This window comes from Pipistrellus kuhlii, unplaced genomic scaffold (genome assembly GCF_014108245.1).
Source record: "Pipistrellus kuhlii isolate mPipKuh1 unplaced genomic scaffold, mPipKuh1.p scaffold_m20_p_1, whole genome shotgun sequence".
NCBI lineage: Eukaryota > Metazoa > Chordata > Mammalia > Chiroptera > Vespertilionidae > Pipistrellus > Pipistrellus kuhlii.
Window position 1 is genome coordinate 31,796,878 of NW_023425404.1, and position 23,250 is coordinate 31,820,127.

The 23,250-nt window shown below is 42.0% G+C and overlaps 1 protein-coding gene and 1 long non-coding RNA gene across 2 annotated transcripts in view; one reads left to right on the top strand and one right to left on the bottom strand.

Moving 5' to 3' along the window:
- Positions 1-23,250, bottom strand: part of IQCH (IQ motif containing H) — a 197,268-nt gene that overhangs the window by 29,862 nt on the left and 144,156 nt on the right. The gene's annotated exons all lie outside the window — the stretch shown is intronic.
- On the top strand, positions 1,447-14,671 carry LOC123652282. The gene is made up of 4 exons (XR_006741529.1): positions 1,447-1,458; positions 8,281-8,395; positions 10,583-10,590; positions 14,661-14,671. It is a non-coding gene; the product is annotated as an uncharacterized LOC123652282 (long non-coding RNA).

Consider the following 23,250-nt stretch of genomic DNA (forward strand, 5'->3'; position numbering starts at 1 on the left):
TTAATTCCCTCCATCTCACTATCCTTAAGTATAAAAGGAGCAAATGACAACATTTATGGGACTTTGGAAACAAAATAGAATAAATGCACATAAAATTGCCTATCGCATGATAAAGTTCGATACAAATGTCATTTACAATTATTGAACGTTTCCTGTAGGAGAGTAGGACCTTAGGAGACATGTTTTTAGTGGCCTGTGTAGCTATTAGATTGCTCCATTTAATACTGTTTTCCCCATTCATAATCATGGGGTGCAATCTCACAATTCAGTGTAGCAGGTAGAGAACCACTAGCAGGGTCGCCTAAGACCATCGGAAAACACAGATATTTACATTATAATTCATTAACAGTAGCAAAATTACAGTAATGAAGTAGTAACAAAAATAATTTTATGATTGGGGGTCACCACAACATGAGGAAATCTATTAAAGGGTTGCGGCATTAGGAAGGTTGAGAATCACTGCTACTCCATTTGACCACTAAGATACGGAGATCAAACAATGGCTTCAGGCCCTGGCTGGAAGTCTCAGTTGGTTGGAGCGTCGTCCTGTACACCAAAAGGTCATGGGTTTTCTTTCCTGTCAGGGTACATACCTAGGTTTAGGGCATATCCAGGTGGCAACTGACTGATGTTTCTCTCCCATATCAATGTTATTTTTTTTTAATGTTATTATTATTATTGTTTTTTATTGATTTCAGAGAGGAAGGGATAGGGAGAGAGAGACAGAAACATCAATGATGAGAGAGGATCATTGATCGGCGGTCTCCTGCATGCCCCAAGCTGGGGATCAAGCCTGCAACCCGGGCATGTGCCCTGACTGGGAATTGAACCGTGACCTCCTGGTTCATAGGTCAACGCTCAACCATTGAGCCACACCGGTCAGCCACAATGTTTCTTTCTCCACATGCCTCCATCCTCTCTCTCTAAAAATCCATTTTATAAATCAAACCAAAAACAAACATATCCTCGGTGAGGATTAAAAACAATAGGGAACTTCAGAGTTTGCCTAAGATTACAGACACAGGCCAGAGTGCTGGTCTTCCAGAGCCAAGTCCTCTGGCTTCCCCAGGCTGCCCTCACCCTGGGTTCACAAAAGAAACAGACCGCGTTTCTTTAAGCCTTTCATCAACAGCAGGCTTGCCTGAATTGCTCAGATAATTGTTCTGCTCTCCATCTGGATTTCCCATTGCAGACATCGCCTGAGGCAGGCTTGTTTTGTGTACAGGGTCTCCTATCTCCCCCTCTAGACTGCCAGCCCCTCTGGGGAAGCTGCAGAGTCTTTGTCTTCCCACAGCACCCACAGCACCCACAGCATCCACATCATCTACAGCACCCACAGCACCCACAGCACCCAGAGCACCCACAGCACCCACAGCACCCACAGCACCCAGGATCCGGGGCAGGGCTAGGCTCCCCCTTCACCGTGAACTCCTTGGCAGCCTTTCAGGAACAGGGTGGGTCTCCTGACGCTGGATTCAGATTCAAATGCAGCAAACATTCACTGGGCATCTCCTCGGTGCCAGCCCCCCGCTTTCACACACATCTCATGAATCCTGTTCTTGATTTTGGACTTCAGTGTTCACTCTGGATGCACCATCACAGGTCAGATGAGTGAGGATGGCAGCCTGTACAAAGGTGCTGTGAGCAGGGGTGGGGAGAAGTGGGTGGGTTTTTTAATGTTTAGGAGTGGCTTTAATATGACTTGCAAGACTTGTAATGACTAGCTTGACAGATTAATTGATTAGATGTGAGGGAGAGGGAGAGGGTGAAGGTTAGAGCTAGAAAGACCCTTAAAAAACCATCTAATACAATCAGTTTACTTTATAAATGGAGCGACTCTGGTCTGAGAAGTGCTTTGCCCTAGGTTACAGAGCAAGGTGTGGGATGAGAAACCAAGGTATTTCAACTCCCAGTCATAAATCACTTGTTGATATTGTTTGACTGATGATATTCAAAAATCATCTTGTTAAAAATGGCTGGAATACCGGAGAGATTTACATCGAGGCCTTGAGAAGCACAAGCAACATGAAAATACTCATCTCAGCATTACTTGTCATATTGAAAAATTGCAGCTGTCCAACATCTGGGCCTTGGTTAAGAAGCTTATGACACATTCCAGTGATAGGCTGGTCTATGGTCTTATCACTGAAGATAATGACTGTGAATAATGTTTGATGACATAACAAGATACCACAAAATAGAAAGGGAAGGATTTAAAGTCGTAGGGCCAATGTGACTTCCACTTTGCAAAAATAATATTATGCATAGAAAAGACTAGATGAGCATATAACAAAATGTGAATAGGCTATTGTTAATACTTGCAGAATTATGGCAAGTGCAAATTATATGGACTTTCATGAATTCCTAGATCAGCACTATCTAATATGGAAGCCACTAGTCATATCTAATATGAGGCCTTGAAATGTGGGTGATTCAAACTGAGGTGTACCATACACGTAAAACCCACACCAGCTTTCGAAGACGAAGGAGATACAGAGAATGTGAAATATCTCATAAATATGTTATGCTGGTTACATGTTTGATGATCACATTTGGGTTATGTTAAATGAAATATGTTCACTTATTTTTAAACGAGGCTACAGAAAATAAAAACGACACATGTGGCTTACATTCTATTTCGATTGGGTTGGTCGAGAGGCACTTCTCCCAGGGGCAGGGCCAGGAGAGTTGGTAGGGAGGAGTGCTGAGGAGGCCGGCTCTCCATTGCCCTCGCCTGGATGCTGGGCTCACCGCAGCTGCCTCAAGAGGCCTGGGGCAGAAGGGCCAGAACACAGGGCAGAAGGGAAAACCAAGAAACTACAGCAACCTCATTGTTCTTACAAAAGCGAGTGAGAACCGGAAGACAGGGTCAGGCAGAGGCCAACTTGCCCAGAATTGTTCTGTTCCCAGCTCTGCGCCCTGCTTGGACCACAAGCTTTGGGGTGCTTCTGTGTGGGGAGGAGAGGCAGAGAGGCCTTTGTGCCTTAGGTGTTCCAGGCAGATGGAGGCCGCCTGCTCACCCCGGCTGCTTCTGCCTCTCGCCTGTGACAGGCAGGATGGATGGGTGGCAGAGCGTGCAGATGCAGGCAGATGTGCCCAGGCCCTATATTCTGTGGCTGTCTCCAACTGCAAATAAAGTTCTGTGGCAAAGGGTTCAGTCTTGCCAACCTCCTCTTATGGGCATCAGGGCAGGGATGGGACCTAGAGACTTATTACTCTAGAATTTCAGAGCTTTAAGAATCTATAGATGCTTTGCAGACCCATCTCTAGGTTTTCTTTCCTCCTCCTCCTCCTCCTCCTCCTCCTCCTCCTCCTCCTCCTCCTCCTCCTCCTCCTCTTTCTCCTCCTCCTCCTCCTCCTCTTTCTCCTCCTCCTCCTCCTCCTCCTCCTCCTCTTTCTCCTCCTCCTCCTCCCAGAGGCTCAGGAGGGTGACTTGCTGAAGGCCCCAGCCCTTGGTACCAGGGTCTGAGACAAATAGCTGTGATCCTCGACAGGTCACCTCTTTGGACTGCACTTTCCTCAACTGATCACAGGATACCAGCCCTGGTGGACCTTCCCTCGGTTGCCTCCAGGCGCATCAGTGAGGCTAACTGGGGACTGTGAACATTTCTCACTCGTGGAGAATTTTTGAAGACACTGGTCCTCAAATAAAGGCAACTGAAAGATGCAGGCTGAGATTCCACTGTCCACAGGGATGGCAAACGAGTGCAGAGGGTGCCGCACAGCCCACCTCCTCAGCGGTCCCAACCTGACAGAAAACCCTGCTGGGCCACTTGTTTTTTTCTAGAGCGAGACCAAGCCCTCAGTCAGACCCACGGTCCCTGTAGCTATGCTGAAGCTGTAGAGGCCAGGTCACCTGCCCGCTCCTCTGCTTGCTGGGCAGGACATCTGTGGGTAGGCCAAGGTTCCCCCAGTCCTTACTAATTTGGCTGCAGTAGAGCCAAGGGCTTAGCTTATTTCTTGTTTACAACGGTGGAGGCTGTTGGGAATCCATTGGGAAGTGTTGAGCAGAGAACTGACATGATCTGACTTCTCCTCCTCCTTCTCCTTCTCCTCCTCCTCCTCCTCCTCTTCCTCCTCCTCTTCCTCCTCCTCCTTCTCCTTCTCCTCCTCTTCCTCCTCCTCCTTCTCCTTCTCCTCCTCTTCCTCCTTCTCCTCCTCCTCCTCCTCCTCCTCCTCCTTCTTCTTCTTCCTCTTCATCTTCTTTTGTTGGTTTTGATCTGACATATTTTTAAAGGGGGTTGTGGTGAGAAGGGACCATGAGGGGTCAAGGATGGGAACAGGGGGGCCAGCCAGTTAGGAGGCTATTGCAGTAACCTGGATGGGAGCCGATGATGGCTGGACCGACATGGTGATAACAGAGGGTAAAAGAAATGGTGGAGGCAAGTGACTTCGTCTGAATGGGAAGAACACTGGACCAGAGTTGACTTCAGTGGGAGAGATGACCTTGCCCTTCCCTGTCTGTGTGATCTCAACTTCCTTCTCCTCTCTGGCCCTCCGTTTCCTCGTCTATGAAGGCAGACCTATCAGTGATGGTCTTTATCTCTGAGGGCTTGTGAGGGTTGGTGACTACAACATATCTGGGTCTGGCAGGCACAAACCTGTGTGACTATCAGGAACACAGCCCCGGGCAGGCGTAGGAACTCCCTTGCCTGGCTCTTGACTTTAGTGTTCTCGCCACTTTACAAAAGCTGTGAGTACATTCACCTCTTCCCAGATGCTGTTGACAAACAAGCCTCAGAACCCTGGCTTTCAGGTTGACAGCATACTTTTTTAGTGAAGTCTCTTCGCATTTGATCTTTCAATCGCCAGGCAGCATCAAGCTCTCCATTGTGGTAAATAACACACCTGATACTTCATTTTGAAGAGAGTGGTACAGTGCACTGTAATAATTTCCAGTTAATACAATGTTAATGTTATTATGATATCTATTAAGAATTGTTTAAAATCCGTAAAAAGATCCATAGGAAGAGGGGATTGCAGCCTCTTGGCATGTTGCCACCTAGTGGCAGCTGCTGGGATGGCCCAGTCTCTTGCAGAGGCAAAGAACTGCGGTCTCTGTGGTATGGGACTGCCATCCTGGGCCCGGATCAACTGTTGAGACTCTTAGTATTCATATTGGAGGCCTTCCCCTCTGCCTCTATTAATACTACTTATCCTTCTAGGCACGATTTAAATAACTGCTCCATGAAGCTGTCTCTGAGGAACTAGAGAGCAACCATTCTCTGCACCATCCACTCTGGACACTGCCTTATACTGGGCCTTTGGACTCCGGGGCCAGAGGCAGCAAAACATCGGGGCCCTGTCACTGAACGTTCAGGGCTCAGAGTCCACCATGCCTCGGGCCTCCATGATTTTAAAAGGCCTTCAAAATGTTTGGATTCTGGGGGGAAAAAGTTACTGGCTTCCAAATAAGAAAATTGCAAAAATAACAATAAATTTAAAAGAGATCAACCACATTGACATGTCAGTTAAATGCAACACAATTGTGACAGTTATCTTTATTCCATGAGAGTGCTTTTAATGCATTTGATAGCGCGTAGGTGATGGAATTTCTAAAATGAAAAACACGCAGAGCTCAGAGAGGTCTTAAACATCTCTGTCTACAGACCTAAAATGACCTCTGACATTCCCACACCCTCATTTATGGATGAGGGAGGACTCTGGGAGGGGACTCACTCCCTCAGGTCCCTCAGTTAGGGGAAGAGCTGGGATCAAAGCCCAAGTTTTCTGGCTCCTGGCCAGCTCTGTCCATGACTCTGAATTAGCAGCATTAACAGCCTGATTTCTTCGTAGTGCAAGGAGCTTCTTTGTGACTTTGAGAAAATTTTCAGGATATGCAGGAACAATATTCAAGATTAATGTGGGTATCCAAAATGGAAAATATTGAAATTAAACTTGCATCATTAACAATAACATTTATGTTTTCCAATTTTATAAAAATATCACAAATCTCTTCAAATACCCTTGCTTTCTCTGCTTCCTTTTTCAAGTGCCTTCTTCTTCCTCTATACATTTACCATCCCCCTCTATTACTTTTTAGACTGATGGCCTCACTGATATTGTTTGTATTATTGTTTTATATTATTTGTATTTTTAACATACAGAAATGCTCATTACTTTTTAAGTATTTCCTTATTTTTTTATGATGAATTTTGGGAAGACCACTCTCATATTTTGACATTAAGCACTAAACATGAAAACCCAATTGTTATAACCTATCAGGTTTCTAGGACCAGTAATTGTAAATGCTACTTCTACAGCAACTCAATACAATAACCCATACTGTAGATAGTAGATAGTTATTCTCCTCCTTTAATTTTCACGCTGTAACGTAAATGTCAGGGCTGGTGAGTGATTTGCTCAGTTGAGAAGTATTCCTTCAAAGTCACTATAAATAATCTCTGAAAAGATTTTGTATGATTTTCAAAGCAGAAAGCTCCTGTCCTGTAGCTCCCCTCAGGAGGACTCTGCGGGGTGGAGGCCTGCCAGGCAAAGTGCGATGAGGATGGGCCCACTGGTCCCAGCAGCGCAACGAGCTGGCACAGAGTTCGCCTTTCCTCCCCAGTTCCCTCACAGCTCTGGAAAATCACATACCTGAATACACTGAACGGCCAGATTATTATGACCACCCCATCAGTACTTCATTGGGCCACCTTTTGCCTTCAATACTGCAGCGACTCTTCTTGGCATTGACTCCACGAGATGTTGAAAGGTGATGGGAGGAATCTGACACCATGCCTGATGAATAGCACTGTCCAGTTCTGTGAGATTTGATGGTTGTGGAACCAGCTGCCTGATGGCTCTTTTAACTTCATCCCACAAATGCTCAATTGGATTGAGATCTGGTGATTGTGGGGGCCACCTAAGCAAGGTAAAGTCTCCCTCATGTTTTTGAAACCACTCCTGCACAATATGAGCACCATGGCATGGTCTTGTTGGAAGAAGCCATCTCCATTGTTGAGATACACCATCAACATGATAGGATGAACTTGATTAGCAATGATACTTAGATATGTTGGGCTAGTCAGATGTTGTTCCACATGAATTAAAGGGCCCAAATCATGCCAGGAAAACATATCCCAAATCATAACACTACCCCCACCAGCTTTAAGGGTTGTACTCATGCATGTGGGGTGCATGCTTTCATTCTGTTTCCATTAAATTCTCACTTTGCCATCTGCATGATGCAACTGGAAACATGATTCATCGGACCACATGACTTTTTCCCCCCAGTGCTGGACTGTCCAATCCTTGTGTTCCTATGTGAATTGGAGATGTTTTATCTTGGTAACTGCAGACAGCAAAGGTGTTTGAACAGGCCTACGGCTTCCATATCCCATACAATTCAATGTTCACCTAATTTGCCTACAAATGTCAGGTGCTCATAATAATCTGGCCAGTCAGTGTATTTTTTACAAAGAACTACCTTGGTCGCAGAGTCTGTACACAAGAAACATGAATGTCAGAGCGATGGCCTTGGAACTGGCCTGTCTAGCCCACCTCAAATTCTAAGCACGAGTCTCAAGAGGGAAAGAGACCTGGTCAGGAGTTGAGTTCAGACTAGAATTCAGAGCTCATGACTTCAAGTCCAAGGCAAGTTTGTTTACATTCAGAAATTCCTTGAGAGGAGAATTAGATAGAAAACAGGGACTTCTTATTAATCTCTGCATTCAGCATCCCTGCCTGATATGTATGCACAATAAATCTTTGTTGTGCATACATATCAGGCAGATATGTATGCACAACAAAGATTTTGTTGTGCATACATATCTGCCTGATATGTATGCACAACAAAGATTTAAAACACAGATAGAAGAAATACCATTCAAACCCACCAGGTTTGAATGGTATTTCTTCTATCTGTGTTTTAAATCTTTGTGCATACATATCTGCCTGATATGTATGCACAAAAAAGATTTAAAACACAGAGAGAAGAAATACCATTCAAACCCACCAGGATGGCTGAAATTAAAAAAGATAGTAACAAGTATTAACAAAGATATGAAGAAATTATAACCTCATACATTACTAATGAGATTGTGAAATGGTGCAACCACTTTAAAAAACAGTTTGGTAGTTTCTCAAAAAGTTAAACTTTTAGCTACCATATGACCCATCAATCCTACTCCTATGTATAATCAGGAAAAATGAAACCAGGTCCACCCAAAACTTGTACATGAAAACCTTAATATGCAAAAAACCGAATGGCAGAACAACTGAACAACCAGTTGCTATGACGTGCACTGACCACCAAGGGGTGCATATGAAACATGGCAGGCATTTACTGTGGCGGGATGGTGAAGCAGATGAGTGGGGGCACCAGACCAAGGCAAGGCATCAGTTGCTGTCATCAGGGCGAGCCTCTGGTGGTTACTGAAAATTCTTTGCTCCTGTATGACACGGTTCTGCCTGGTGCTCACACCCTGGTGCCAGCCCCAATCGCTCAGTGCCATCAGTGTGTGTGAGCAGCGGCTTCTGGCTTTCATCACCCCTGAGGGCTTCTCCACCTCTTCCTGCTCCTTAGGGGCAATCAGGGCCAATGGCCACCTCTTGCACCCTCTGTTGGTGCCAGCACTGCTCACACCTGCAGTTATACCAGAGCCACCACTCATACCCACTACTGGTGCCGGCTCCAATGGTTCTGCACCATCAGCAGGTGTGAGTGGGGCCAGCACTGTCAGCGTGTGGGAGCAGCTGTGGGAGCAGGGCTGCTGGTAGACAGCGGACTGGAGGTGGAAGAGGGGCTAGACAGGGGTTCAGAGGGTGGGCAGATTGTACCCATTGCAGCATCATGGCCCACATTCCTTTCAAGGTGCACAAATTTGTGCACTGGGCCCCTAGTAACATTATAATAGTCAAAAAGTAGAGGCATACCAAATGTCTATCAACTGATTGACAGATAAACAAATATGGTACATCCACATGGTGGACTATTATTTGGTCACTTAAAAGAATGAAGCATTGATCCATGCTATAACATGATGAACCTTGAAAGCATTATGCCACAAAAGACAAAGTGGATAATCCCATTTATATGAAATCTCCAAGATAAGGGAAATCCATAGACATAGAGAAGAGAGTATGGGAATGATTTCTAATAGGTTCAGGGATTTGTGTGTGTGTGTGTGTGTGTGTGTGTGTGTGTGTGTGTGTGTGTGTAAGAGAAATGGTCTAAAATTAGATACTGATGATGGCTGTATAATTCTGTGAATATACTAAAAACTACATTAGTATATTCAAAAGAGTGAATTTTATGGCATGTGATATCTCAATAGAGATGTTACAAACTCTCTCTCTCTCTCTCTCTCTCTCTCTCTCTCTCTCTCTCTCCCTCCCCTTCCTTCCCTCCCTCCCTCTCCAGTTTCCAGAAGACCCATTTTTGGAAGAACACCTGCACAATATGCATGGCCACTTGTTTACACTACTAGTGTAAATAATGACTGAATGAAGGGCCCTTGATAAACCACCTTCCAAACTGCCCTCTGAATTTATTCCAGCATTCTTCAAGCCTATGCCCTAAAAAGCATTTCCATGCAGATAAAAAATATCTGCTACCTACCCTGAAGCAAACCAGTGCCCAGCCAGGTTAATACTGAGGCCCAATGAGCAGCCATGAGCTGAAAGGGATAATACCGTATTTTTCGGACCATAAGACGCACTTTTTTCCCCCCAGAAGTGGGGGGGAAAAGTCCCTGTGTCTTATGGTCCAAATATAGCCTACACATATACTTTTTAAAAAAAGTTTTTTTACTTGCCCGGCTCTGTGTGGTCTCTGTGTGCTTGCCCTGCTCTAAAATGGTTCTAAATGCTGCTGTTTACTTTACAGGTTTGATTACATGTGTTTATGACTGTGATGTTGGGTTTTAATGCACATAAAATATTTTAGGACACTATTTGTTTCAGAATCTTTTTTTCTTCATTTCCCTTCTCTAAAAACTGGTGCATCTTATGGTCCGGAGCGTCTTATGGTCTGAAAAATACGGTATATTAGCATCTGAAAAAAGACTCCCTGAGCTCTGAGGACACAGTGTGGACACAATGTCACTTTTCTAAAAGACAGTAGATTTCCTCCTGCTCCCCATCACAGGCTTTCATTTTGTAACAGCTCCTGGACTGAGTAGGGCTGGGCCTGGTCAAATCTAGACCAGCTGGGTCAGTCACACATCCACTTTCTTCTTCCTTCCTATTGCTCATTCCAGGGTTCTCCCAGCACTTTGGCTTGGCTTCTGTGGTTTGAGGAGCCCCGTCCCCCAAGCCCCATGGGACACTTCCTTATCCCCATCATGTTAATCCAATAAATTCTGATCCTTTGCTGACTGTGGAGGGCTGTTTATGGAACCTTTTGGAGTTGGTTATCTAAGACATGAATCTGGATCCTAGGATTTTGCCTTTGTTGCCCATGGACTCTGGTGTTTGAAAGATTTGGCACCCAAGGGAGCCAATATGCTTTCTTTATTGATGGCAGCAATATTTAGGAAGCTGCTGATTTGACTATATGGAGGACAGACTCTAGGAGGGAAAACTATGGAAGGAAAATCGAACAGAAATTAATGTACATTAAGGGTCTATTATGTACAAGGCACTCTGGTGAGTATTTTCTCATGTCATCTCACAACCTTGTGAAGTGAATATTAACATCCTCGTTAATATATATATATATATATATATATATATATATATCTGGTCTAGTAATAATTAATGTCGTTTTTAAACATTCGTTTAAAATCTTGCTTGGCGTTGACTTGTATTGACATAACCTTCAAACACGTGGTATCTACAGAACGTGTGAAGTGCAATTAACAAGTTTTGCTTGAAAAAGTTTGTGTTTGGTTTGGTTTTTGTTGCAAAACTAGGGCTAAGAAGATGGCGGATGAAGAGCATATTCGGCACTGCATGCTTTACGAGTTCCAATTAGGAAGAAAAGCAAGTGAGGCTGCAAAAAACATCTGTAGTGCTCTTGGTCAAGATGCAGTTAGCGCCAGAAAATGCCAGCGTTGGTTTGAGAAATTTCGCAAGGGAAATTTTTCGTTAGAAGACAAGAGTGGTCGAGGCCGTGTGTCCAATTTTGATCAAGAAGCTCTTCAAGCTCTTTTGGTGCAAAATCCTCAAATTACCTAACAAGAGCTTGCGACAATTTTAAATTGTTCACAAAAAACAATTTCCAATCAATTGCGTGCACTTGGCAAAGTCCAAAAGTTTGGAAAATGGGTTCCTCATGAGTTGACCGACAACAACCGTAATCAAAGAGTCACAATTTGCAGTTCGCTCCTCTCTCGTCAAAACCGTTTGCCGTTTTTAGAGCAAATTGTTACCGGAGATGAAGAATGCGTGCTGTATGTTAATTTGAAAAGGCGGCCTCAATGGTTGGACAAAAATGAGGCTCCGCAGCCCACGCCAAAACCTGACTTGCATGCGAAAAAAGTGATGTTGTGTGTTTGGTGGAATTTTAAAGGAATTCTTCATTATGAACTTTTACCATCTACCCAAACCATTACAAGTGCAGTGTATAGTGCCCAATTGGAAAGGTTAGCCCAAGCTTTAAGAGAAAAAGAACCCGCGCTGATTAATCGGAAGGGCGTAATTCTTCACCACGATAATGCACCACCGCATACTGCAAGAATCACTGCTGAAAAACTGCGCCAGTTGGAATGGGAAGTTCTCCCTCAACCTGCATATTCTCCTGATATTGCCCCTTCTGATTACCATTTGTTTCGTTCTTTGCAAAACTTTCTTCTTGGAAAAAAATTTAATAATGAAGAATGCCTCAAAAATGCATTGACTGAATTTTTTGCATCAAAATCACAAGAATTTTACAACAGAGGGATTAAAATGCTTCCTGAGCGTTGGGCACAAGTAGTAGAAAACAACAGCAACTATATTGTTGGTTAAATTTTGTTGTATTGTTTAAATAAATCCGATTTTAAAAAGTATTAGAAAACGATATTAATTATTACTAGACCTAATATATATATATATATATATATATATATATATATATATATATATATCTGATTTCAGAGAGGAAGGGAGAGGAAAAGAGATAGAAACATTAATTATGTGAGAGAATCATTTATCAGCTGCCTCCAGCACATCCCACACTGGGGATGGAGCCTGCAACCTGGGCATAGATAGGGTCTGATTGGGAATTGAACCATTACCTCCTGGTCCAAAGGTCAGTGCTCAGCCACTGAGCCGTGCCTGTCGGGCCTAACATCCTCATTTTATAGAAATGGAAGCAGAGGCTCAAAGAACCCAGAAACATGCCCAAGTTCCACAGCTGGGTGGCAGATCTGGGATCCAGATCAACGTGCCTGACTCTGAAGTCCAGGTTTCCTCTCCCAGGCTTCACCTCAGAGATTATCCTCCCCCTGGGGAGGGAAAGGGATGCCTGGTGAGATGTGAGCGAGCAGATGCTCCACCGATTACTGAAGCTAGAGGAAGGCCTGTGATTTACTGGGGACTTTGGGCAAGTCACTTAATGCCTTTCTGCCTCACCTGGCCCATTACTTGAGAGCCAGAAATCAAAGAGTTGTATAAGGACAAGGAAATGTTTCCTTCAGTGCAGGCAAAAAGCCAAGGCTCCTACCTGTGATCAATAAAAGTCCTGTGGTACTTTCCAGGAATATACGGGCAGAGGCTGCTGACTGGAAATCAGCCTGTAGTGTCCCCTGAGAAAGTGTCCTCAGCCCAGGCTTACCCTTTGGGCTCTGCTCCTCTGAGCTTCACCCCAGACGCTGCTTTTAAGTGACTGATACCCTCTAATACCCTTGGTCCCCGGGGTTCAATTCCTAGCAAATGAAAGAAACAAATCAAAGGAGGTATTTCCTTCCTTCTTTCCTTTCTCCTCTCTTCTCCTCCTCATCCTCTAGAGAGGACCCGAGAAGGCCCGTCAGTCATGGCAGATAGGTGTAAACTCTTAATTCTAGCTCCACTTCTATTTGATAAGCATTTTACACAGCACCTCAAGGCAATTTGTAGAAAGTAATCATGAAATTACTTCATTATTTCCATCATCAATGAGTGAATAAAACATTTCAAAGAACATACATTGATTCCCCTCCCTCCTCAAATCTGAGAGAGCATGTTCTTTGGTATACCATAAGTCTTTAATATGAATAGAAATTTCATAGCTATTCCTTTGAAAAGTGTCTCCTTTGTATTGTGCCTCTGGAGGGCCATCCTCTGGCCCTGCACACTTCTCTCTACAGGGAGTAGGACCCTTCGTTGTTGCCACATGGGGTTCAAAAAACTCAAAACCCGATTTTCCAGTTCAGGGAAGAGCTTCAGCACAGCCCAGTTGCCCTCCGTAGTGGTAACATCAGGGGACTCCATGTTCTTCTGGGGCCACGTGTGGCTCTTTTCCTGCTAATTCCTGTGTATTTCCTGCCTATGATCTCCCCAAGGGAGGTGAATTTTGTTGTTTTAGTTGGACTTGTATTGGTTCCTGCCTTTGCTTGATCATGTTTCCATGGGTAGGTTTGACATCATTTATGTTTTGAGATAGTTGTGGAAATGTCTCAAAAGGAAAATGGAAAAAACAGTTTAAAAACAGATATAAGTAGGGAGGTACCCCAGTGCTAGGGGAAGACCAACTCTCTCAAGAAGGGAAGCCATTTCATTCTCTTATTTTTAAGGGTTTGGAACAATAGGCAACACAATGGCTCTTATGTTTAAGGAAGCAAAACCTATGTTTAGAGGAATATACACACGGTTAAAACAGTTCTATTTATGCAAAAGATTCATGTAACTTTATAAAGATTTTCAGGGATTTTAAAGGATTTTAAGTGCTGTAATAGACTGTACTAGTAACAGATGTTCAACGGCATGTTTAAGTTTTTGTTTTACTGAAAAAGCAGTGGATTACTTGATATTTTCTTTTTTTAAAAATCATACCAAAGCCACTACTTCTTAAGTATAGCCCAAATTCATTATTTCTGAAAAACATTAAAGTCTTAAAAGAACATAAGGGCCCCTAAAAATAAACATCACTATCATGGAGCTGGAAGATTTTTGTTTGCTAAGTATTCCCTTCAGAATTCCAGTCCTTTGTGTCACTTCTTGTGCTTTTTTCTATGAAGACAGATGGTGTCAGTAATTGCCTATATATTTAATTAAGTTAAAAAGCTACATAGTAAGGTTTTGGCAAAAAGTAGAAAATTTCATGCTAGGAACAAAGAAAGCAAAAGAAAGCAGAGGCAGATAGCATCAGAGGCTATTCCTCACCAAATAAACATTTTGATATTCATGTGTGTTGGAATGTGAGATTGGACTTCATTAATCTAATGATAAGAACAGAAGCATTTATTCTGAAAGGTAGAGCTCATACTAGAAATCCAGATGGCAGTTCTCTTATATTGCTAACTAGACAATAGGGAATGGCTCTACCTATTTATTGTCCATATCACCTCCAACCTTGGCTCAGTACTTACTGGTTATCCTGAATTCCTCTGACTCTCAGTCGTGGTTGTGCTTTTTTTTTTGCCTGGGATTTTTTACCTAGCAGGCTAATTATTGTGAAATTATTATGGGGAAAAAAGCAATAGCTACTTGTAGAAAGTGGTTTGGGAAACTGACTTAACCATTCTTGTGGTGTCTGTTTTCAATGTTCCCATCCCGTGAATCCACCTTCTGGCTTAATGGCAATATGGCGCTCCCAGCTGTGGTGCTGTGCGTGGGCTGGCTCATTTAAACTCTTAAGGCTTAAAAATGGCTACCACAACACTGATTTTATTCCATTGCGCTTAGTCATTAACATTTAATGATTACCTTATGTGCTGAGCACAAGGATGGAATATATTAAAAAAAAATGGAGACGTGTTTTCTGGCTTTAAGCTGTTCAACTCAATTCAACAAGCATATTGAGGATATACAAGGGAAACATACATTTCCTTTGGTGATGGTAGTTGAGGAGGAGGGAGTGACTTGCAAAGAATGTTTGCCATCAATTCAATGCAGTACCACAGGGAGCATCTGCCAAGAGAAGAAGCAGGCTCGGCAGCTTGCTTGGTTTGAACCTTAGTATGGGTTGAACCCTAGATTTGTCACTTAGTAACTGTGTGACCTTGAACATGTCACGCTAGCCTCAGCTCTCATTTGTAAATTAGGGATAGTAATGCCCATTCCTCAGGGTGCGAGGATTAGAAATATTACATGTAAAATATATAACAGAGTGCCTGGCACTGGACAAAAATTCAATACATTGTTAATGTTATCATTAATAATTACTCTGGCCATCGATACTGTCCCTCAGCTCTGAGAAGCTGAAGAATGAGGTGACAGTTGAAATGGGATTGATTCAGGTGGGTTTCTAGGAGGAGTTGAATTGTGAAACATGTTTTGAGAGAAGAGACGTTGTATAGTGACAAAAAAGCAAGTTTTAGGAATGAAGGTGGCATGTGGGAGGCTGGAAGAGAATGTATTTAATGAACCTGGGAGGAACCAAGCATGTCAGCTTGCTTGTCCTGGAGAGCACTCTGGATATGATCAATGAGAAAAGCAATTGTGGGAGGGGGGTAGTTCAGGGCTGTTCTTTACTTTTAAGATTTTCTAATTGATTTTTTATAAAATTGTTCCTTTCCACCTGGTTCTCCCCTCCTCCCCCATCCCAGGCCTTCACCGCCCTATTGTCTGTGTTCATAGTTATTTTTTAAAAATATATTTTATTGATTTTTTTACAGAGAGGAAGAGAGAGGGATAGAGAGTTAGAAACATCAATGAGAGAGACACATCGATCAGCTGCCTCTTGCACACCCCCTACTGGGGATGTGCTCGCAACCAAGGTACATGCTCTTGACCAGAATCGAACCTGGGACCTTTCAGTCCACAGGCTGATGCTCTATCCACTGAGCCAAACCGGTTTCGGCTGTGTCCATAGTTATTACACTATTTTCTACTATATTCCCTATACTGTGATTGGTAACTACCAATTTGTATTTATTAATCCCTTCACCTTTTTCACCCAACACTTATTCCGCCTCCCATCTAGTGTATCTGTTTGTTCTCTGTTATTTATGAGTTTGTTTCTGTTTTGTTTGTTCTTTCGATTCTACATATTAAGTAAAACCATGTGGTATTTGTTTTTCCCTGTCTGACTTATTTCACTTAGTACAATACCATCTAGGCTATAATTCATTCTTTTTCATGGCTAAGCAATATCCACTAAGTGGCCAGATTATTATGATCTCTGAATGCATAATAATCTGGCCACTCAGTGTATATATTCATTTGTCTACTGATAGGTACTTGTGTTGCTACAAGACAAAATTTATCACACAAAAACAGGTGATAGCAGGAAGTAGGAAAGGGCCATTCAGCTTTGTTTCTGTGATACTAGGGGACACGCTGTAAACACACAAATGTGGAGAATCTTCTGGTCTTTCTTAGCATTAGCAGGGAGCCTTTTCCTTTCCCCTATAGAACTGTGGAACTGTAGGGTTGATTCAGGACTGATTCAGGAGCCCCCTTAGAACTGTGGCACCTCCTGAAAAGCACAGGATGCAGGGTGACTGCCCAGATGGGCACCTCCTGAAACTCAAAGTCCAGAGTTTCATTCATAGAAAGCAAGGATCTCCATGATGAGAGTGGGCATCTGAAGTCTTGGGTGAGGTGAGATGTAGACAGAGGAACTGGGCCTAGTATGTATGTATATCAATCAAAGTTCTATCCAAAAGTTGATGCTTAGGCTTGTGTTCAATTATCTGAAGGTCAAAATTTATAATGTAAGGGGTTAACCAAACATTTAAGGACAGTCACACAGGTAACATTGTATACAGGCAAAGTTGGCCACTAGATTACCTGCACTATCCGTGTTAAGAAACAAAATTGTACTTGTCACTATGAAATTCATTGTCATCTCCGCCTTTGCGTTTATTGTAAAAGTCATTATCGCCACCATCATTATTATTTCTTGTATATTACAGGTCTGTTTCATTGGCACAAAGATGCAGACTTTTTAAAGGGACAGGTCTTTTCCTTCAATGCTTCAAAACCCTTGGGATCTATTTTCCTTTCCCTAAGTATTAACTTGTGATTAACAGTGTGCCTCTTATAGCATAAGAAACACTGAACAATAGCCACTTCTGTTTATACCAAAGGCTTATTAAATTTTAATTTAGACATATACTGTTAACTTTCTTATATATAAATAAAACACCTTCCCTAAAGAGAAAAAGTAAATTTCATTGAGCTCCCTCAGTGAATACCCTGAATATCTTGAAAACAGAGATAGGGAGATCTTGCAAATGAGAGTACCAGAAGGGGACTCAGAGAGAAGTATTCATTTATTCATTTAATACATATTTATTGTGGATCTATTTTATACTAGACATGGTGATAGGTGCTGAGTATACAGCAAAGAATAAGAAGGAATTATGATATTTCTGTAGACCTTGGTTTTCCACTCTCTGAAATAAATGTATTCATTTTCGATGCTTATATATCACTTTATGATTATGAAAATGCTCGCTGAGTTTTAAAAATAATGCTAATTCAATTCAGATTCCACTCACAGTTTGAGAACCTGCTGAGGGCTCGGGTGACAGCTTTCCATGTGATTATGCCATTTGATTTAATAAGAGCAGCACCTTATATCTGCTCAGCCTCTCAGAACATCCTGTGGGAAGGAGGGCAGGAATCTACCATTTGTCAATGAAAAAACCAGGCTCAGAGAGGTCCAGTGGGTTGTCAGAAGTGTCACAATGGGTAAGTGGAAAGACTGGGGCCCGAATCCATTACCAATCATGATGAAAATACGTCCAACTATCTCATTTTTTAAAGTTCTAGGCTGATAAATTTGTATTTAGGCATTCTTATTTTTTATATTACGTGTTAAATTGATTGGGGTGACAGTGGTCAACATGAACATACAGGTTTCAGGGGTGGGTTTCTACGTTAAAAGATCTGTATATTGCACGTAGTGCCCGCCACCCAAAGTGAAATCTTCTGTCACCTTATATTAGGAACCCCTTCTCCCCACACCCCCTTTCCTCGGGCAACCACCACACTGCTGTTTGTGTTCATGAGTTTCAGTTTTATATTCCACATATGAGTGAAATCATATGTTTTTAGCTTTTCCTGACTGACTTATTTCACTTAGCATAATGTTCTCAAGGTCCATCCATTCATGTTGTTGCAAATGGTGCTATTGCATCCTTTCTTATGTCTGAGTAGTTTTCCGTTGTTCATATGTACCACATCTTCTTTTAAAAAAATATTTTTAAAATTGATTTTAGAGAGAAAGGGAGAGGGAGAGAGAGACAGGAACATTCGTGCTGAGAGAGAATCATGGGTCGGCTGTCTCCTACACACCCCCTCCTGGGGATCCAGGCCGTAACCCTGGCATGTGCCCTTGACCAGAACCATTCATTCTGCGGGCTGATGCTCTATTCACTGAGCCAAACCAGCTAGGGTGTACCACATCTTCTTTATCCAATCCTCTAGTGTGGGGCACTTTAGTTGTTTCCATGTCTTGGCTACCATGAATAATGTTGCAATGAACACAGGGGTGCTTATATTTTTACGAATACATGATTTTGAGTTTTTCAGGTGTATACCCAGGAGAGGAATTGCTGGGTCATGAGTAGCTCTATTCTTAATTTTTTGAGGAATTGCCAGACTGCTTTCCATAGTGGATGTGCCAGTCTGCGTTCCTACCAGCAGTGAATGAGGGTTCCCTTTTTTCTACAACCTCTTCAACACTTGTTGCTTGTCTTATTGATAGTGGCCACTCTAACAGGTGTAAGGTGGTATCTCACTGTAGTTTTGGTTTGCATTTCCCCAATTGCCAGTGAGGTTGAGCATCTTTTCATATATCTATTGGGACTGTTTGTAAGCCTTCTTGGGAGAGGTGTATTTTCAGATCCTTTGCCCACTTTTTAATTGGGTTGTTTGTTAGGTGTTGAGTTTTATGAGTATTTAAAATAAGTAAATAAATAAATAAAATGTATATCTCTCTTTTGGAAATTAAACCTTTGTCGGAGCTACTGTTTGCAAATTTCATCTCCCTTCTGGTTGGCTGCCTCCCTTCTGGTTGGCTCCCTTCTGGCTGGCAAATTTCATCTCCTTTCTTTGGCTGTGGAGCAGTTTTCTAGTTTGATATAGTTCCATTCATTTATTTTTCTTTAGGCACTCTGAGAATCAGTTTTCAGAATATATTGATATTCTGTGCTATACATGGAGGTCTACATTTTTGTCTTTCCTCACAGTTTGTACTTTGTATTCGGTCTCATTTCCTTTTGTCTCCAGGAAGAGCCATCATTGCTAATCAGCTGCTGCCTTTTCTTTCTTTCTTTCTTTCTTTCTTTCTTTCTTTCTTTCTTTCTTTCTTTCTTTCTTTTTTTTTTTCCATGTAAACTCTCTTTTTTGTTGTTCTTTTAAGACAACACATTAATGTTCATAACAGAGATAGTTATTTCAAAAGTTCACACTATCTAAAAACAAATACATTTTTAATGTGGGAATTTCAACAGAAAGCATCTTTGCCAATCTATTTGTTAAGTGAATTTTACCTAAAGAAAAGGAACTGGGGAATGATATATAAATGCATAATTACAGGATATAAATCAGATATGATGTTTAAAAGACTTAGACAGTAATTTTACCATGTGTGATTTGATCTTTTCTACCACCATCCTTCACAGCATCTTTCCTTCTTATTTACCCTCCTCCCAATCCTAACTATCTTTCAGCTCAAACCCCACCTCCTCTGTAAATATCTTTCTTTATTGTTCCAGACAGAAGGTAATTAAGCCAACATTCCCTTTTTAATGTCTCTTTTTATTGTCCTGTGTAGTTGTCACTTACGCTTTTTCTTGTAATTCACTTTTTAAGTCTGTCTCCCCCAATAGATTGTGAGCTCCCTAAGGGCAGGCACCAGGACACCTTGTGCATCATTGAGCCCTCTAGCACCTACCGTAATGGCTTGTGCATAATAAATGCTCAATAAACACTTGTTCTTTCTTTGAGAATTTCCCAGAAGTGAATAAGTAAGCTCAACAGATCTGGATCTTCTAGAATTTTCAAACGCCTATCACTCAACTGGCCATCATATGACTGACTATCGTTGTGTTAGACTTCATGAAGAGGCTAAAAAAAAAGTTTTAAGGTCCAGGGCTTTCTAAAGGATTTAGAAATCTTGTGGAGGCAACATTTATGCTGAAGAACCAGTAAGAAGACAACAATTGGGTGCATGTGTATTGAATGAAATTGGATGACGGATGTGAAATGAGCTTCCACATGACGGAGAACATGTCTTATTGAATTGCTAACCCCTCGGCCTCCAGCATGGAGTGGAGAAGGCTCTTGGAACATATTTGCTCAAAAGTCATGTCAATCTCTCCTCGAGGCCTTTGGTCGGTGCTTCATGGCCCTCCCGAAACCCACTAGATGCTGACATCCAGGACACACTGGGGTTTGGAAATAGTGAGCCGCTCCCTGTGGAAGGGTGGCAGTGACAGGAGGCAGGGCCCCTCCTTTCATCTCACTGAGAAGTCAGATTCCCAACTTGGCTGCCTTGTAGTCTCATGTATCTGCATGGAAGGTCTCCAGCAGGAGTGGTTTCGCACGATGCTCCGACCAGCTCCATTTCCCAGGACTGGCCCTTTTCCTCTGATTCCCAAGAAACCCTGGGTCCTGCCCAATGATTCCAGTATTGAAACCTTACATTTACCAAACCATTCCTCCATGTGCCACCCTAGAACCACACTCCCATCTCCTCAAGTCTGGGCAGGATTTTCCACAATCTTGTCTGGAGCCGGTTCATAATTGTGGGCCCATCCTTGGTGCATGGCTGTTATTTTCTCTACATTTCTTTGGACCCTGCTCCCCTCTGCTCTTACCTTGCCAGCTTGGTAAGTTGCGGGGACAGAAAGCAAGAATTTGAGATGGATGTGGTCACCTCAGTTTTCTGCCGCTCAAATCTACTGCAAGACGTGTTTGTATGTAAGGTCATGTATGTGAAAGTGCTTTGTAAATTATAACATCTTATACAAATTTAGGATTTTCATTATTCAGTGTTTTTTTTTTTTTTTTCTGATTACTAATATAATGCATGCCTATTTCGAAAATGCAAATACAGAAAACCCAAAACTCTCTGTATTCGTTTCCTATTGCTGCTGAAACAAATTGCCATAAACTGTAGTGGCTTAAATGGTCAGATGTCAGAAGTCTCCCTGGGCTAAAAATCAAGGTATTAGGAAGTCATCATTTCTCCTAACAGCTCTAGAGTAGAATCTACTTCCTTGCCATGTCCATCTTCTAAGCTCTCTGCTTCCACTGGCTCATTGTCACTGCCTCCACTTCCAAAGCCGGCAGGACCCTGTGACTGCATTGGCCAGTAGGATATTCCAGGGTCATCTTCAGTCTCAATAGCCTTCAGTCAGCCACATGTACATGTTGGCACACAGGTTGCAGGGGTTAGAATATGGACATCTTTTGAGTGGGTGGAGTGTTACTCTGCCTACCACACCCTCAGTCCTCCAATGTAGAAATAATAATTTGTAACATCTCTTATTTCTTTAGTTTCTTTTTGCTCTGCATATATTTGTTTTTTCTTCTTATAAATTTATATATATGTATATATTTAGTGTCTCAAAAATATATACACATACTTTGAGTAATTATAATATAAAGGCAAGGCTTATTAAAATACATTTCATTTTGAAAATTGAGCTATCAGCTGTGTATAATATACATATACATACTGTGTGTATACATTTTTTTGAGATAGGCATTATACATATGATTTTATGTATAATAAATAAATCAACAAACTATCATTCACAAATCAACAAACAACAAGTGTTGGCAAGGATGTGGGAAAAAGGGCACCTTTGTGCACTGCTGGTGGGAATGCAGACTGGTGCACCTCCTGTGGAAAGTAGTGTGGAGTCACCTCAAAAAGTTAAAAATGGAATTGCCTTATGACCCAGCTATTCCACTTCTGGGGATTTAACCAAAGAAACTCATAACTCTATTTTGAAAGAATATATGCACCCCCACATTCATTGCAGCACTATTTACAATAGCCAAGATTTGGAAGCAGCCCAAGTGCCCATCAGTAGTTGAGTGGATAAAAAAAGCTGAGGTGCACAATGGAATATAATTCGGCCATAAAAAAAGAAGATGAAATCTTGCCTTTTGCAACAGCATGGATGGACCTGGAGAATATTACACACTAAGTAAAATAAACCAGTCAGAGAAAGGTAAATACCATATGGTTTCACTTATATGTGAAATCTAATGAACAATATAAACTAACAAACAATATAAAAAGACTCATAGATACAGAGAACAGACTGACAGCTGTTAGAGGAGAGAGGGGTTGGGGAGATGAGTTAAAACGGTGAAGGGACTGAGCAAACAACAACAACAACAACAACAACAAAAAAAACCCTCATCGACACAGACAACAGTATTGTGATTACCAGAGAAAAAGGAGGGGAAAGGGGGGTAAGTGGTGATGGAAGGAGACTTGACTGGAGGTGGTAAACACACAATACAATAGACAGATGACATATTATACACTTGAAACCTTTATCCTTTTATTAAGCAATGTCACCCCCAATAAATTCAATACAATTTTTTTAAAAAAGTAAATTACCACCATCATAGTGGTGACTGACTCAGGAGAGAGTTGGCAATGGGTGCTAAGTTTTGCAGGTGGCAATTTGATGAGGAATAAGATATTGGTATACTCTTGGAATACCTTTCCACAAATATTACGTTGTAAAATAATCAATTACAAAAGCAAAAGTTGCAAAATCAATAAAGTACAAAGGAAAAGTTATGATTTTTTTATGGTGAAGAAAAATGGCTACACACACACACACACACACACACACACACACACACACACACACGGAAAAGCCACAGATGATAATCTGGAAGAAGATATTTCCAATATGTACAACCATCAAAGGGTAATAGTTCCTTATATATAAAGAGCTTGTACAAATCAGCATTTATATTATAGTTCAAGTCAAAGGGGGCAAAATATATGATAAGGCAATTAAAGACCATCTACTATATAAATGGCCAGCAAACATTTGAAAAGATGTTCATTATCAATAATAATCAAAGAAATACAGAGGAAAACAAGATGACATGCCCTCCCGGTTAGACTGGTAAAAAAAGGAGGTTGATAGTATGCCAGTCTCTTCATTGGCACCACAATGCCGGCCAATCAGAAAAGAAACTGAGGTGCTTTCTGAAGTGATGCTGTTTGCAAAATGGCTACCCAGTACTCAAGTA